Source organism: Neodiprion fabricii, chromosome 5 (assembly GCF_021155785.1).
Source record: "Neodiprion fabricii isolate iyNeoFabr1 chromosome 5, iyNeoFabr1.1, whole genome shotgun sequence".
NCBI classification, from domain to species: Eukaryota; Metazoa; Arthropoda; class Insecta; order Hymenoptera; family Diprionidae; genus Neodiprion; species Neodiprion fabricii.
The window spans coordinates 5,953,274-5,970,017 of NC_060243.1; the positions used below are offsets into that span (position 1 = coordinate 5,953,274).

The 16,744-nt window shown below is 40.3% G+C and overlaps 2 protein-coding genes across 8 annotated transcripts in view; one reads left to right on the plus strand and one right to left on the minus strand.

Moving 5' to 3' along the window:
* Positions 1 to 16,744, minus strand: part of LOC124183446 — a 114,060-nt gene that overhangs the window by 19,234 nt on the left and 78,082 nt on the right. The gene's annotated exons all lie outside the window — the stretch shown is intronic.
* LOC124183431 (leucine-rich repeat-containing protein 15-like) overlaps positions 1 to 16,744 on the plus strand; it is a 117,996-nt gene that overhangs the window by 1,516 nt on the left and 99,736 nt on the right. The gene's annotated exons all lie outside the window — the stretch shown is intronic.

The following is a 16,744-nucleotide window of genomic DNA, read 5'->3' on the forward strand; positions in this document are numbered from 1 at the left end:
CTGTCAATTGATTTCATATCATTTTGCTTTCTCTCCCGCGTCGACGAAGGCGTATACATACCTATACAGATACGATACGCAACTTCCTTCGACTGGCAACAGAAGCCACTTAAGGGTATTGTGTTCCCGACGGGTGATTATTATCGGAGATCACATTGTACCGATCTCCACCGGTAGCCCCACGTTTGGACAATGAGAAAACCACAGTCTTCTCTCTCGTTCAACGGTGAAACGTGAGAGAAGAACGAGAAGAAGAACAAGAGGAAGCGTGTAAAGGGACACAGAATTTTGTGGGAAAGTCCAGAGACGACGGCATTGCAGATGGACGCGGAAAATCATGTATCCGCAAATAATCCGCAACGTCAGCAAGTTATTCGGGGGAAACATTCGTGCGAAATTGACGGAAATCTGTCGAGCGACGATTTTCCGATCGCCGAATATCACGCGGGGTGTGAATGCTGAAGGCGAACTCGTGGGAGAAGATGTAATTTTCGCATGATGCTAGCGCCTATTTGCAAAACAGAGTTCGTCAAATATTGAATGACGTTTACTCCGTTCTGTTACAACTCGAGGTTTTAGCAGAAATTGACAAATTGACAGCCCGCCTGGAGTTTCGAGCTTGCGGATCAAAAGCCGGAAGGTAACAATTCGTTGTTAATTTTTTTTTCTTTTTTTAACCGGGATATTCCGTTCTTCTTTTCAACGGTTAAAATAGTTTCAGTCATTTTTAGACAATCGTATTGTACGGGCTGTACCGCATGCGATAAAACATTGTGGGCAGAAAATATGGAGCGGAGAGAGAATTAACTCGACACTACAAACCTGCGGCGATAAATAATACATTGGATATTTTACAAACACATTTACACAGGGCAAACAGTAAGCACGGAAGCTGATTGGTCAAGCAAATAGCAATTTGATCGAGTAAACTCGGGCGTTAAATCGGGACGACCCGCGGAAATAACTGCATAAATGTAAGATTAACGAGCTTCGACGCGTGGAAATGTGTGTGTGTGTGTTTGTAAGCACATTGACAAAGATAATGTGGAATGAAAAATTGTCACACCGTGCGTTCGAATCGGAAATTAAAACCTCTGCTTTCTGCCTGTCTGGTTGAAAAATTTTTTGACTGGCACTGATCGTTGAAAAAATTCCTAACGGACGAAACGCGATTATAGACATTTATTCGAATGGCAAGAAAAAAAAAAAAAAAATATACACGTACGTACAGATGCGAAAGGATAGATGTGAAAAAAAAATGGAGGTATAAAAAAATAAACCGATTGAACTCGTTTCAATTTCGTAACCTGTATATGGGCACAATGCCTCGTGTCTTTGTGTTGCCGCATGGTTCGATTTTTTTTTTTTAATGGTTTTTTTTAATTTCTTCTTTTTTTTTGCCTTGCTTTGCTTCCAGTATGTTCAGCACTATGTACATTTTACATAGATACTATGACTGGAAACGTAGAGAATATCGATGATTGGAAGCCCGGCTCAATTGTGCCGGTACGTTATACCTACACTTGTTTCACCGTACGTATGTATATATATATATATATTGTTATACCGATATGTGAGCAAAGCGAATAAAAACTTTATCAGAGACGCGGAAAATTTTTACAATCCGAGTAGATGTGCAGCTCTTTTGATACGGATGAACAAAAGTTTAGGTACATATTGTTTAAAATATGTTTTATAAAAGTTTTTGAGGGGAATAGTAACTTAAATTAAATATGCGAATGATTCAAGGGTTCAAATTATTATTTCGGGTTGAAGTCGATTAGGCTGAATGATTTTTGAATCGCTGAAAATTGAAAATCATGCGAATGTGACGACGTTCGAGCCAAAAATACACAATGAAACAGGGGGGCGGGGGGAAATTTAAATACATAAACAGATACTTGCCTCGAGCTGCTATTTAGAGAACGGCGGATGAATTTATTATGCAGTATAATAGGCGAGAAGCTTTCGTTTGAAGCTTTACCAAAGAATACCGTGATTCGGTATTCCTACGCCTATAGGAATATATAAATAGCAGCGCCGCAATGCCGAAGCATGACTTACGGGGGTTAAAGAGAGAGACAGAGAGAGAGAGAGAGAGAGAGAGAGAGGGAGTGAGATCCGGTTTATTACGCGTCGACGCGTTTTTCTTTCCCTTCGATGTTTCGCTTATTTTTCCCCAGAATTGTGATAATTTTTTTTTGTTCTTTTCTGCATTTCCCAATCTTTTTCGTCTCCATCTCCATGTCTTGCATCTTTATATTCATTTTCCCATTCCATATCATTCTTCTGCTACAGCGGTATATACCCGACGAGCGAAAAGCGTTGCACGGGTATAGATTCGTTAAGAAAAGAACTCTTCAATTCCGATCTTGAACCACCGCGAAGTGGTTTGCTATAAAAAATTCAGCAATCCGCGAGGCGCCCTCTCGGAAAACTTTTCTCTCAGACTCGGCGGTCAGATTCAATGAATATAAGGTGGTATCAGACTGGCGATATACCATGTAAAGAATTATATTTATCGCTTGGTTGGAGTCATCGGTCTGAATAATTCACGAATCACGGTTACGCACGTATTCGTTATTTAAAAACAGTAGGCACACGAGCTCCGAGATAAGAAATGAAAAAAAAAAGAAAAAAAAAAAACCAGAAGCAATGCTGAGATTTATGCTCCTCGTTTTCAGGCATACGCAAAGATTGAAGAAAAATCTTGAAAAGCAGCCGGAGCAACTTTCCCCCCATTAAAAAGATACGGTGAGAATATCCGTTTCTTTTTTCTTTTTTTTTTTTTTTTATATTCAATTGTTTTGATGATAAAAATAAATCAAATTTCAGATCGTACGCAGGGTGTACACGCAAAAGGGGAGAAATTTTCTTGTTCCAATTTCTTCTCTCTCCCTCTCTATCCCTCTCTATCTCGCTTCATATTTTGATTGTTCTTCTCACTCTCTCTCTCCTCCGCATCTTCATTTTACTCCAAAGTAATTTCGTTAAGGCAAACCGTAATAAGGTAACTAAGGGTGCCTCCACCCTCGCGGCCGCAGTCATGCGCCACCTCAAAACTTTCCTACTTTGAGGTCTTATCGCACCCCGAAGTGCACTTTTGGAGGTCATATGTACACCCCCTCCCTGCCACTCTCCGGACATTAGTGACTTTGGAGAAGCGCGGTTCTTCTTTCCGGTACCTCGTGCAACCCGCTACTCATTCACGTCTGGATCACTTAATGCACGCTTATCTCTCTTCCTTGCGGATATTTTTACACCTACGCAGCCACCGCTATTTTTGGTTCTTCCTTTGAGCAGGCGGATCATCAAGGCAGAAAAAATCTAATACGATTTACGGATGATGCGCGATCTCTTGAAAGTCGAATATATCGTATAAATAACTCGGCTGGATCAGTCGAGTTTTGCAATGTTTTTTTTTTGTTTGTTATTCAAGAATCCAGAAGATATTCCGCGATTTGATCGACTTCCCGAGATTCGACGTTTCAATTTGACCTCTGATTTGCCATGTTTTATTTTTGACTGTTTTCCTACGACAAATCGAGCAAAAAAGAAAAATTACTTTTAACGCAGAAAATAAATTTCAAACAACGTTTTATTAAGCAGAGAGAAGGAAAAAAAAGAGCGTAACGATACAGTGGCGGTGATTGCCGCGTGCTAGATTAGCCAAGGTCAATTAATAACGAGTCTCACAATCAGTTCTTACCGTGATAATAAATCACTAATGCGTAGGCGGACGGTGATCCTGCGTGTGAATAACGGTGTTCGAGTCGGTGATATACACACTGCTTTTGGCCGGCCGTCGCCGCACTCTGATTATACGAACCGGAGATTAAAATTGATATTATGCGTTGGCCACTCGCATACGTTCGTATAAATGTGATGCTTGCCCACGAGCTGGGGACCGGTTTTTTCAATGGGATCTGTAGCCCGAATCCTTCAGCATTTCGATCGGAATAACCTGGAATAGGTTTTGGATCGCTCGAAGTGAGGTCATAAGCATAGCGAAAGGCAAATCAAAATTGAATGTTAAAGAAATAAGACGAGGGATTAGAAATGAAATGGAAGAAGATTAATGAATCGTCTAAAATCGATTGGGATACACCGAACCTCTGCCAGGTGTGAAGCCACGAGAAGCCTGAACACACAAATCGGACATAATCGGGTAAAGTCAATGTTGACAAAGGTGAATATCCGCCTGCAGCGAGCCTTCGATATTCGAGCGAACGCCGACGACGATCCGAAAGTGAAAAGAACAACAAGATCGGTAGAATGCATTGCAGGGAAAATGACGAGGATGTGGATTCAGGTGCAGGTAACGACGGAAGAAAGGTGCGCGCACAGCGTGGCATGGGTGTAACGATTGGAAGGAACAAGGAGTGAATTTTGCAGGGAGTGAAATCTCGCGGTAAGGATTTACGACCGTCTGTGTGCAGGGTTACGGCAAGTGTAGCGTGAGCGCTGGTCACAGCAGGTACAAAACGACGCCTTCGTTTCTATACCTGCAATACGAACAACCCCCTTGGTATGGGGGTAGGTCGGCAGATATAAATCTGATAGGGTGATTGATGTCCAGGAGCAGGTTATGCTTGTAACGTTTAAAAACCCGCTACGCCTACTCGTTCAATTATTTCACCTTTAAATTCGTCGTATCGTCAATATACGTATCTAATTGTGTGTAAAAGCATTGAGTGATCTATAGAGTGACGTACGCGGTGAAGAAAAATCATGGAAATCCCCTAGAAATCTCGAGGGATTCGACGGAAAAAAAAAATTAACGAGATTAAATCTTAGGTCATTTTCAAAGAGGGATTCAACGGTGACCTTTGATTCAAATGGGAAGCCCCATTTTTTGGTGCCGGAATCGGAAAGAGGGAAATTTTCAGAAGAAACATAAAAATTTCACACTCTCGCGATTCAGGGATATGAATTTGTAGTTTTTTAAATTTATATTCAATCTGAAAAATTCTTAACAGCGTGTGTTGAACCGTTCTATAGGTTTTATGTTATCCAAGAACCGTGTGTAATATGTTGTGGTAATTTTCTGCTGTGCAATTTCCGCAGCGATCTTTAAAAAACAGCAATTTAACAAAAAATAAAGAGGCTGTAAATCTGCCAGAGGATATTGGCGTTCGCATGTGTAAAGTTACCTCGTCTGCTATATATGCAGCATGCAAGAGGGTTCGTGTATGCCACGCACCCTCGAATAAAAGTGTGTGCAGAAAACGGAAGAATAAAAATGAAGAAAAAGTGAGAAGTATACAAGGAGATACAGAAAAAAGGAAAGACGAATGGGGCGAGGAACCTCCACCCCGGAGGTGAGAAATATTCGTATCATGTGACAAGTTCACGGCGAGAGCTTTTCCCACACGGTGTATGATATAATTCATAACGCCAGTGGGTTAGCAGGTTAAATTTGTAGGTATGATCTACCTTGTGGCTTGTAGTAGGTTTTCAATCTCGTCTCAGTCTCCCAGCAGAAGAGAAGAAAAGGTGACGAGAATCGGACAATCCGATTCTCATGGCAAGCGGATTTAAGCAGAGAACAGCAGCTTCGATTTGATTCGATCAACGCACTGCACAACAACGCAAGCTTCACTTTGTTATAAATATTGTTTGTCGAAATTGGCACGTTTCTGACACGTTTTATTACTTATGCCATACTAATTAAATAGAAATTTGTAGATAAAGATGCGAACGAGACGCTTTAGGTGAAAGCTCGCGCGTGCTATCGGTTCGTTTCAAGTCTGGACCGACCGAGGAGAGTGATCAAAAGAGATCGGTTTTCGGCTCGATCAATCACCGACCTACGTGATCAGGAACAGCTGGCACAGCGGTTGGGAGTTCAAATGTCAGTGAGCACGCAATTGAGGGCGGGGATTTGTATATATTAAAATCGTAGTCGACGCCGCGTTGGCAAACGAATCTAGTGTAATAAACCAACGGGACGAACGCGGTTCTCGATCAGCTAAAAGATCAATTTGAACCGAGGCTGCGGAGAAAATCCTCAGTCGTGATTCGATAAAAAAAAGAAAGGAAAAAAATAAACGCGGTGGGATCAAACTTGCAGCGCGTCACTTTGTAATACACCGATAATCGGTAGCTGAACTTCGTTGCCCAGACGATTTCTGCGATGATTCTCCGGAAGCCGGAAGTCGAGATGAGTCTGGTTGTGGATATTGTAATACAAGCTTCTTCGGGGTAGTTCGTAATTTGAAAGTCTTCCTCGTTGGATTAAACTGCACGTTGTATCTATACGTAGGCATAGTTTCTTAGGTACACGCTTGTGCTTTGAAATTTAATAACCTTTCACCCTGAAAGCTGCTGCCCGGTTTGGTAATAACTTATTCAAATTAATCGATCTTTGCACAGAGTCTTATTATACAGCGGACAAAAGCGTTTCGTTGCTTCTTTTTTCTGATTTTTTTTTTTTTTAATGTCAGTAATTAACAAGGAATTCATTGGAAAATACGTAAATTCCGATCCTTCCTGGGCGGTTAATACATAAATGTTTGCTTACGACTAGCCTGCAGCTCGTGAGAAATTACACGCTGGTACAAAATTCACCTCTTCTGAAAATATGTTGATCTTATGAGTAATAACAAGCGTTAAGGCCACACGCCGTCGACGTGAAAGATTGAATTCCACCAGGGTATATAGGTATAGTTATGGAGAATGGGGAAAATCAATTGATAATTAACGTCACGCAACGCGATATATTACTTTCCAACCTCGCCGATCCAGCTGCAGAGTATCAGGTGTAGGAACACTAGGCACTCGACAAGGTTGAACATGAAAAGAATAAAAAAAAAGACGAAAAATGATAGGTTATAAGATAATGTATACTGATGAAAAATCTACCCTTCCCTTTCCATCTATCGGACAGCTTGAGAGGTGATTGAAGTTTTATCTTTTTTTCGTTTAGCCTCCGAAGGTTTATCAACCGTCCCACTTCTATTGTTTCCCATTAAGATATGTAAGTATCGAATATAAATGGAATGAAAGAAGACACGGAAGGCAACGAGAAAGGAGTACACTTTGTGGGTGATTATTTTTTTAAATTCTCATCGTTGAATCATTGCCACGGAATCCCGAAAATTCGGAAAACGATCGAAGGTTGAGGTCGGGGGAATAAATCAAGGTCGGGTATAAGGATCTCTGAATTCGTTTGGGTTCGCCATACGGGACGAAGTGGTTCCGGCGGTTATACGCGTCGGGGAAAAATGAAATGATGAAAATAGGATACCACAATGGGTCCTCGAACATTAGGTGCGCAGGATGGGGCGAGAATGCCCGTATCGAATTTCTGTAGAGAAGAGCGTCTGTAAACAGGCAAACGAGTCCAAGGAGCTGCGGGGAAACGAGTGTTTGGTGAAAAGAACGAGGGAAGAATTAGCGGCAAAATTGGTGAAACGAAGCGGACAACCGCTAATGGAAAACCACGCTTTCAACCCCCGCAAAAAGCTGTTCCAGTAATTCGTATACGTACATACAAGATACGCAAAGATTTTCACCGTTCTGGAGACACGGATTATATCTTTGCATGTGCGAGATGAATTCATTCCGACGGAAGAAAATTTTTCACCGAGTTCATTCATCCGTGCACTGTGTTTTCTTAAATCGAGATGAAAATTGCAGAGGGCGCGTATCCGTCAGCTTTCAAGTTCAAACCATTTACCAACGTTCGTAGTTAATGGACGAGAAATTAAATCGATAATCTGGAAAGTGTTTTTCACCGTGAGTGATTGAACCTTCAAGAATCTCACCGTTTCAGAAACACCGCGAAGATGTTCCTGAAATTCGTTTCGTTTCATTCATAAATATCTTACTGAACAGTGCGAAGAAAGAATAATTGGACATAGGATGAAAAGTGAAGTCGATTCGGCTGAATTCAATTATTTAAATAATGTTGTCTAAAACTGGAAAAAATTATCTAAGCGAAATCAGTTCTGATAATCAAGATCAAAAGTTTTTAATTTCACTTCGCGTGAATAAAAGATTCGGTCCAATAATTTCGGTCTTAATTTTCATACAATATAAGCGGTGAATTACTTCGAGGTGGAATGAATCAAATATATGTCTCCGACGGAGCGAACACATGGATAGAAAAAAAAGGAGACGTGTCTCCAATGTGTAAAGGGTCGCGATTCGGTTTGGCGGCCTGGTATCCTTGTGTATACAGACAGAGGAATACCGGAGGAATTCGTGCGTTTCAGATTCCCCGTCGTAGTTCCCAACGTCTCAACAATAAGAAAAACAAGCCCGGGGAAAATCACGTAGAATAGTAGAAAAATCCCGAACCGCAGAAAAGAATTGGTAAAAAAGGTAGCGTGAAAAAGAGCTAAATTTCCAATGCGCAGCTGTGTAATCTTTGGAAGAAAAAAGAAGTTTCTCGAACATGAACGGAAATTAAAGGGCTGGGCAATTTTACCGGTTGAAATGAAATATAACTTGTGATTTTTAAACGATTCTAATCGACGACTGATCCTTCAAGAAACAAACAACAAGGAAAGCACAAGCAACAGGGAGGGAGGGCGTCCGTTTTACGATACGAAATTCGATAAATTTACGAGCTTTTTATACAACCGTCATTTTATACTCCCATCCCCGAATATTGCCCGCGGTTCTGTAACCACGCACCCCTGAAGCCAGTGAGTCGTTCCACTTCCCTCCACTTTCCACCCCAAGATTCTCAAAGACAATCGAACTCTTCCAAGGTACGAGAATCGCGTAAACTTCGGGTTCGTTCAAGCAAGTTTCTATCAAAGATTCATGCCTCGGATTGGCTCAGACTTTCAAGGTCGAGGTAGGAACCCTGCGACCCTTTTGCCAAAAGGGAGAAGAAGAAGACGAAGAAATTGAAAAGAAATAAGAAATAAGGGTGCGGAGGTAAAGAACACGCCGTTGATCTCTGACCATCTGTTCACCCGCCTGTCCGCCTATCGGCGAAAACGAACGATATTTGCGCCGTTAATTCTAATCTCGAAGAGGTTTCCTGCATGCAGAACTCCTGCAAGTGTGCAGCCAATATACGAGCCACGGGATATAATGGCGGAGCCGTTTGGCGCAGATGGGATGCCTGCATTTCAAATTGGTTTTTGCTTCCGAGGGGCGAGAGCCGCGTGGTCAAGCTGAAAAGGCCCGAAACTCAGGGACGGAAACACGCGGCTGATGCCCAAGATAACAAACCCATGTATGAGCGCTGGACTTGAGAGAAAGAGAGAGAGAGAGAGAGAGGGAGGGAGGGAGACAAAAAAATAAATAAATAAAAACAACGTTTCACGCGTCGCTGTAGCTCTTCCGTTACCAACAACCCACACATCCGCCGGACGCCTACACGCCGGGGATTCGATTAGACGTGTAACGGTTTTCGCCTTCCTGCAATCTTGCGGCTCTATCTCGTCATACCTACACAAGAAATCCAGCAACAGTACATAATGCGGAAATTGCATTGAATCGCTCGCCACGCGCGGTTCGCGATTCTTCGTTATCAAGTCTGATTATACAAACGAAGAGACTTCGCTCCCAAAAGGTTTAATCCTCACTGTTAGAAGTTATTCTGAATTTACTACAAATTTACCGTACGAAAGAGTTCTTAATTTAGGAAATCAGGTTGAAAATTGACAAATTCGGTGAGAGACGTGAATCACTATGTATTTGTCTTAAATTTACAATGAAAATTTTTGATTTGACGAAAATTTATAGGAAAAAGAGAAGAAAGTGATTTGAATTTACTAAATTGCGTGGTAAATTTATTGTATTGGTAAATTGAATAAACAGTAAATTTACGGTGATATCATTGTTCCGTATCCGAATAAAACTTCAAATACAGTGTAAGAAGTTTTATGCAAAAATTTTTAACAGTGCGGGAATGAGAAAAAAACTAGTTGAAACTAGTAATAGACAGATGGAATCAGGTGACAAGCTCTGCGGGGCGATATGGAAAATTCTTAATCACAGCCAGTGAAAAGTTTTTCGATTTGTCCGACGGAGGGTGAGTTTAATTTCCACAAACGAAAAAGAACTTCCAATCAAAGCCAATCCTAAGTCTGAATAATAATGCGTATGATTTCAATGGAATTAGAAAACGGAATGAAATAATCTTGTATAGGTTTGAATTAATAAATCTTACCGAATATCTCGCCAATTTTTTTCCGCTCATGAATCTTTCATTTTGCCTCTCGAAGCAAAATGTAAGCTGGACCTCCGGTCTGTTCTGTCTCCGGGAAAAAAAGGGTGCGGAAAAAACGGAAGGAGAATCGGTCCAAATTTCCACGTCGATGCTTCTCCGAGGTGTTTTATACCAGCGGATTGTTTTTTGTTTTGAAAACGAGCTTGAAGACTGGAATTCGAAACTGAAGGATCACGTTGAGGGTATTGCGGAGATGCGATTCCGATAAATATCATGCCTTTCGTATTACGGGATCAGGGCCTCCCCTTTAAGGGTGCGTTTAACGTCGAGAACACCCCGGTAACAGATGTCCGTCCCTGGTATAAGCTGAGAAAAAATTCAAACAAATGGAAGTAGAAATGGGGCGCGAAGGAAGGGTTTCCGAATTTGCCGCATGACGAATTTCCGATGCTCCAAACTTTTCGCATCGTCATCCCTAATTCCGTACTGGCGTATATTAGCGATGGCCGCTCGGCTAAGAATAACTATAATCGATGCATCGATTAATCGAATCCAAAAAAATAATCGAACACGACTGGGTTGAATTGTCTGACTGTTTTTTTTTTTTTTTTTTTTTTTTTGCGAAACGGTGCATTTGAAAGCCAAATTTTGTGAATTTCAGTATATAGTCTTAATAGCGGAAAAATATTTTGATACTTGAATCACATAAATTGATGTTGTATTGCGTCGTTGATAGGAGTAAAAAAAATCTCGATCGTGTCGGTCGATTAAACGAGTTTCAAAAATAATCTGTTGCACCCGATCAATCGGAGAAAAAGCATTCGATTTAACCGAAAATCGATTATTTTTAGTCATTCTTAGCGTATATTATACACTGCGTGAATCACAAATTTGAAGTAATGCATCGAAATCAGAAGCTCGGTAGTATTGAATACATTTTTTATACTTCTCGGGGACTTCGAACTGGACTCGATTTAAATACGAGGTTAAAACCGCGAAACTCAAAATGACGGATCAGGCGCAGCGGGCGAAATGGAAAATCGTGTAAATTTTCCGGAAAAATCACGAGGTCTGTAACACTCCGAAGCAATTCGGTAAGTACATACGTAGGTACTCAGGTCACAGTTATCGAGGAGGCACCTGCACAGACCGTAGAACGAGAGTGGTGAACTACAGCCGAAGGCGCATTTCCCGGCGTGACTCGATCCCGGTCCCTCTGAAACGGTATCCTGACCTCTGAGCCATTTCGTTGCGATATGCCGACTACCCCACAATCGGACCGTCCTCTTCAAAAGGACCTTAAAGCTCCGCAGCTTTTGCGGAGCCGCACATTTTTCAGTTTAACAAGTGGTCAACTTCACTGACCTTGATGAGAAGAGCTTCAGAAAACTTGCTGCTGGGATGCGTTTAGAGTCCGTAAAACATTTTCTAGTGAAAATTTATTCATTTATTTATTTATTTTTGTAACTAAGAAAAATTGCTGAGACCAGAATCATCGAAATCTGTTAATCCATTCTCGAGGCAGCATAATTTTTTGTTTCAACGTTAAAAGAGTAACTGAAAAACAGCCGGACTGATTACATCCAAAATCTGATCAGTTTTAGTCAAGGAGTTACGTGGGATCGAAAGGGAAAAAAAAAACGTTTTTAAACATTTTTTTTTCAAGTATAATGAAAGAATTAATTTATTCAAACTGTAAGCATATAATTGAACGATATTTGAATTATACTTTATACAATTTTCATGAAAAAATTTGGACTATTCAGCCGTTGAAAATTTTATTTTAGCCTGATTGACTTCTTTTCGACAAATGTTACACGGAATTACGGTTCTTTAAATCATCATCACCGCGATCAGAATCATAATTACAATGTATACCGTTATAGGAGTGTATAGCTATTTAGGGCGATGATGTTGCGAGATTAACACATCGAGTACAAGATAATCATTAAGCTCGATCTCGATGCAGATTCGTCTACATATATACGTCAGTTTTATGTTCACGACGAGGCGAAGTTTATTATCGGTTAGTTTAATTCTATCATTTTCTCTCCGCTCATCCTTCTACGTTATTTCAAACGTTCGTGGTCATTCATCGATTTCAACTTTCAATTTTCATCGCTTATTACAAATATAACATATACATATAATATACATATGTATATATTAAAGCTATATAGGTATATAGATGAGATCCCGCAGCGATAAGTTTTCGTTTATAGACATATACCCGCGTTATTTTCGTCCCAGTTCCGTCGAGCCCGGTGATATCCACCGCATGAAGAAGAAATCATTTAACCGTAAAGTTCAGAGGAGAGCTTGAGAGCTGTGCTGGCATAAATTTGTCAAGTGGAAGGATTGCTTTTTTGGCGATTTTTCTTGAGAAGATGTTAGACCTGCCCGTATACTTTCCTTGAGTCTTAAATCGGGTCAGATTTTTCCACGCACCCAAGTACGCCTGAAAAACGGTGCTCTCGTAATGTTGGAGAAAGCTTCGCAGCGCTATTCTCGCTATTCGCGTATAAAAGAGAATTAGAAAAGGACTCTAATAAATGGATGTTTTCATCCGATCGTAATTTATCGTCACGTACAAGCCCTGTCACTATGGTTTAAAATTTCAATGGACAAACAAAAGCTTATACCTAGGTGCGCGTTCTGAACAGAAGAGAAAGAGGTGGTCAAGTATTATACATATATATTATACACGTGTCGCTCTTAATCCACGAATAAATCGCGCCTCGATATATCTCCAGGAATGTACCATATATCATAAGCATGCATACATGGGATTGTCAATTTTTCATTTCGTAGCGGATGAATTTCAAAAATTTTTTAATATTTTTCCAGCCCCTCTTTAAAACTCGCTTTCCTTTGTTTCTTTGCTCCTCCTTTCTTCCTAACGCCTTTCACGAAAGACGATATTCACCGTATTAATTTGTATTTAAAAATATATCGAACGCGAATGAAATTTGAACGTATTGCAAAAAATAATTTTGTGTACATCAAACTTGCGAAAGTTTCATCATGTTTTGCCATCTTCTTTTCTATTACATCGTTTCTTTCTCCTTCCTCTTTTCTTTCAATCTATCATAATTAATTCTCTGCTGAGCTTTGCAGAAATTTTTTTTTTCTTTTCTTTTTTACGTGTTCATTCGAGGAGAATCTAAAATTTCGAGTGTTTCCTCGATTTTGGCACTCTTGATTTCGCAAAGAAAATTATTTTGCCGCACTCGTTTTCGCTTTGCTGAATCTCAACAAGATACTGGACTTTTGCTGTTTCGCGACCTCGGCATCTAACACCGTATAAATCATCTCGCTACCTAGGTAGTTTAGGTCGGTAGGTATGTGGCTAGTACAAACTTTGAGTGAGGTTACTTTGCACATTTCAGCGAAGGTGTATTTCAGTGATGTATGTACATACATGCCCGTGTAACTCCATACATAACTTATACAGCAGGCACCTGTATAAGTTACTCCTCTGCGTTCCTTCTACACGTATATACGTATATACGTATACATATAACGTATATCTATATCTATCTATCTTCGTTATATTGCATCCATGGCAGTTAACGAGCTACTTCCGTAGTTCCGTCGGAAATAAATTTTGCGCTTGGAATTGCGAAGGGAAGAAATAATCGAAAAAAATTTTACACGATTCCCTGATCGTGTTAATTACGCGGATATTTCAATCGTTAATCGTTTCGAGTGCAATGAATTGAAACATTGTATTCATTATTCAGAAAAAATTATATTTATCCTTTCGGATAAAATAATGAATAATCTACTATCTTTCATGCAATACAGGAGTTATAAGAATACCACTTCTTGCGACGAGGATTAAAATTCCTCTCCTTAATCACTATAAACCGACCACAGAGTAGGTATCGAAATAATCGTTATAATTTTCTTTCGTTTACAATGTAGCAAGAGGTGTGAAAAAGGTTGGGTAATATATTTCTACGCGAATTCGCGGATTTAAGGGACTGCTGGACAAATGAGGGGGTTGCGAGATTGTTAATAGGACCTTCAGCTTCCGTATTTTCCCAAAATTCGTTGTACGCAGCCTTGTAGGATAAGGCTAAAAAATATTGTCCCCCCTCTTCACGCGCATCATCAACCTCCCCCGGTTATGCGATACAAATATGTGCGTATACTACATAGGTATTTTTTTTTCTCGCTTTCCCCCCTCTTCAAGCATAATATTTCCTCCCCCACTGTATTTTATTCCTGCAGTGACAAAGGAGAGCAACGGGGGAAGATATTCTTCCGGGTCGCGGGACCTGCTTTCTCTCCCTCTCTCCCTCTTCTTCCCCTATATCAGCGGCAACATCGATTGCCGTTATCGCAAATGAAACCGCATTTATATACTTGACAAGATCACCGCTTCACCCCTGCCAATGCCGCCTTTCACGGGGCGTGAAGGGGCCTCATATCGCATGGGTATAATTCACCCTTCGCCGTTACCCCCCTTCTTTGTTATAGAAAATATACCTTCTTTCCCCTTTTTACTGCAGTTCTCGACAACGCGTCGTCATCGCGATCAGGAACGAGAAAAATCATTCCTGAAACGAGCTGGGCTGGTAACTACTTTACACCTGTTGTGGTTTCATTGCATTTCTACTTCTTTTTCTTTTCCTCATTTCTCGAAGCCGATCCTGGGGAATGATTATACCGTTAATTCGAAGTAGGAATCCACAAATAAGAAGAAAAATAGTGGAACAAGAAAGACCAGAACGAGACGCGAGATATTGATTGCGTGAAAGATTTTTTTATTTTTTTTCTTTCAATCCTGCGCTCCTTTTTCTTTAAATCCTGCAGAAAATCAAAGCACTATATATATAGGATCCTGTTTTTTTCATTACCTTGTCTCGGGGATATTCTATAGCCTCGGTGAATCAATTCCATCCTTTCCTCGTGTTCTCTCACAAGACTACGGTATAGGGTATACGTGTATATGTATATACGAGTATATATACGTATATATACATATATCGACACCATGGTTCCCGAGGGATGCGAAACTACGGGAGCGGGATGGTATCGACGGGTTGCGTGTCTCCTTTCTCTCCGTGAACACTTCCATTTTTATTTATTATTATCACTTTTTCTCCTCTCCTCCTTCCTGAGTCTTCTAGCTTATTTTCTTCCACGCTTTTTTCTTCCTTCAGTCTATCTCGTTATACGTCACCGCGTCATCGGTCGGGTCGTCGTCGGTACCTCGCGATGAAGTCTATTCGCTGCAGTAGCACTGAAGCATACTTTTTTAATTTTTTTTTTTTTTTTAACAATATTGCACGACTAATCAAGAAAGTTAAGAAAGTTTGATCCTCCGCTTGAATTGCCAGGCGGTGAAGAAAAAGAAGAAGAAAAATCCAACACGATGTATCAATTGTCAAGCAAATTTTAAATGTTCGTTATCACACCTGTTACAAAATGCAAAAATAATACGAATGAATAAACTGATTGTCAAAATAAAAACCATACGAATGAAATGCCCGAGAGAAAAATTGAATTCTCAGTGAAGGAAATTCGACTCGGTGCAATTACAAAATCAAATTACTGCGCACACTTTACGACGTAATGATTATACATTTCACATATACATATATAGAAAACGAGCTCGATAGCACCTACGGGAAAGAGTCTATGCCGGTATGGTTATTATAGTCGGCTAAGGCGGGTGCGCGGGAATGAGAAAGTATAAGGATTGAAAGAAAGAAAAACGAAGAAGAAGAAGGAGAAAAAACGTAAGGGAAAAGCAAAGAAGCAAAGCAATCAAATTAATATGAAAGCTTCCGTGAGAGAAAAAACTAACCACAGCACACGACGTTAATTATTTTTATTTCAACGAATGAATTCTTCTCACACGTTACGTTGCAGGTTTCCTAGAAACGGAAAAGAACGGATCCGAATTAATCGTCCAATTAATTTAATAAAACAATTAAGATTCTCACGAGACTCTGTATGAACAATACAACCGCTTTTCACAGCCTTACGTTAATCAGGCGTTACCATCTTCGTGCAACGAGTGCAGCATGTCGGATAATAGCGATTATTCTTACGATTTTCCGAACACATTGTATTAATTGCCGAGATTATTAACGCTAATAATCAGGACAGTCCAATCGCACTTCTGGTTGAAGGATAGATGGAGGAGATACTTGCTTTACAGTTGCAAATATGATAAAGAATTGAGAATCGTGAGTAAGGAAGAGAATATAAAAATAATTCATTGCTCGTGGTTTCTTGGTTCTTTTATGTATTTTATTGTTATTCGAGAATTTCTTTATTTTCCTATTCAGGAATGCAAGAAATTTATCGATCTTTGTCAAGGCTCCGGAATCACTTTGAGTTACGAAGCTGTAATTCGCCGCTTTCGAAAGCAGAGCTTTTTCTACGAGGTTGCAACGAATACTCGAGGAAGGTGGCGTGAAAAATCGGTCTTCCGCATTCTTCCTGAAATCTAAATTGGACGAAGGCGTGAAAAAAAAGTTCCATCACATAACCGCTTTGTTAACGTTTGTAACTGTGTAAATTCTATCTGCAGGCGCGTGATGTACCAAGATCAATTTACCAACAGCTCGTTCTACACACGGTTCGGAAACG